Here is a 1,214-nt window from a genome sequence, read left to right as displayed (position 1 = left end):
TCCAAGCGTCGACACGGCAACTGCTTGGTCTCTATGGTGGCTTGGCAAGGACAGTGAGATCCCATACCGTACGATTGTTCCGATCGACCTCGCAACGAAGAAGCGAAGACGGATTTTGTCGGAGTGGCGTTTCGTGATGCATTTGTTTTGGGGGCATTACGTCAAGATCAAATCGACGAACAAGCTCGTTGGCAGCTCAGTGGAGGCCGTTGTCGAAGCGTTTGAATGTGCTGTGCATGCCCTTGACCCCGTCATTGAGAACACCCCACACCATCGAGAAAGGCGTTTTGGACAGCTGATGGTTGTGACAATTGCATGAATCATGCGTGAAAAGATTGGCGCGAAAACGACTAGAGCATATTTGAAGCGTCAAAGTAATCAAATATCTTAGCCGCTTTTGAGGTTGAATTGAAGTACGTATCGTTATTTCTCCCAACCATATGTTGTGAGGTAGTTGGCCTACGTTTTCCGATGACAATACATTAAATTTGCAGTGGTATTTGTAAATTTCACACACAAGATCAGAAGCAAAATTGCTTCTTAGTCCATGATTGGCTAAATGTGCTTCAGCGACTTTCGTGATCTCTGATTGGTTCAGACTAAATGCCAGTCCATGATTGGACAATTAATGTATATGAAATTGGAGGTCTCTAATTGGTTGATTTGAGGTACTCTCAATCTCAATGCCTAGTTCCGTTCTTCCGCAGCGCGCTCAACTCCAATACACAGTTGAAAAAGCAAGGGTTCAACTCCTCCATGCGTACGAAAATGCATAATCAGCGCGATTGCGATTTGTGCGATCGAGGGCATTCCTCGTTCTACATAGCAAGCGTGGATGAAACAGTTCGAGATGGCATATTGTGATATCGAACTGGCATTTGCCATTAACTTCTAGAATAGAAACGTATGGATGAATGTATGAGCATCACATTGTTTCTATGTGTCGCACGATCCTTATTGGGAGGGATCCCATGCTAATCCTTCACCCTCACACGCAATGTGCTGCTTTGACAAGGTCAGCTAACCCTTCACTAGCTTACCGTAATCACCACGCCAAATGTCACGGAGGTACAGTGAGCCCCGGAAAAAGCCGACGAGGTATCATCATGCAAGGAGGCAGAATGAAATCAATTTTTTAACATTGCTTGAGTCAGTCCTACTTGATTGGCTATAATCAGGACAATTTCTGCCAGCCAATCACAGTTCCTATTGTA

This window comes from Aphanomyces invadans (genome assembly GCF_000520115.1).
Source record: "Aphanomyces invadans strain NJM9701 unplaced genomic scaffold supercont1.5, whole genome shotgun sequence".
Classification (NCBI taxonomy): domain Eukaryota; phylum Oomycota; class Saprolegniomycetes; order Saprolegniales; family Verrucalvaceae; genus Aphanomyces; species Aphanomyces invadans.
The sequence above is the reverse complement of the archived record's forward strand: the minus strand, read 5'-3'. Positions refer to the sequence as shown.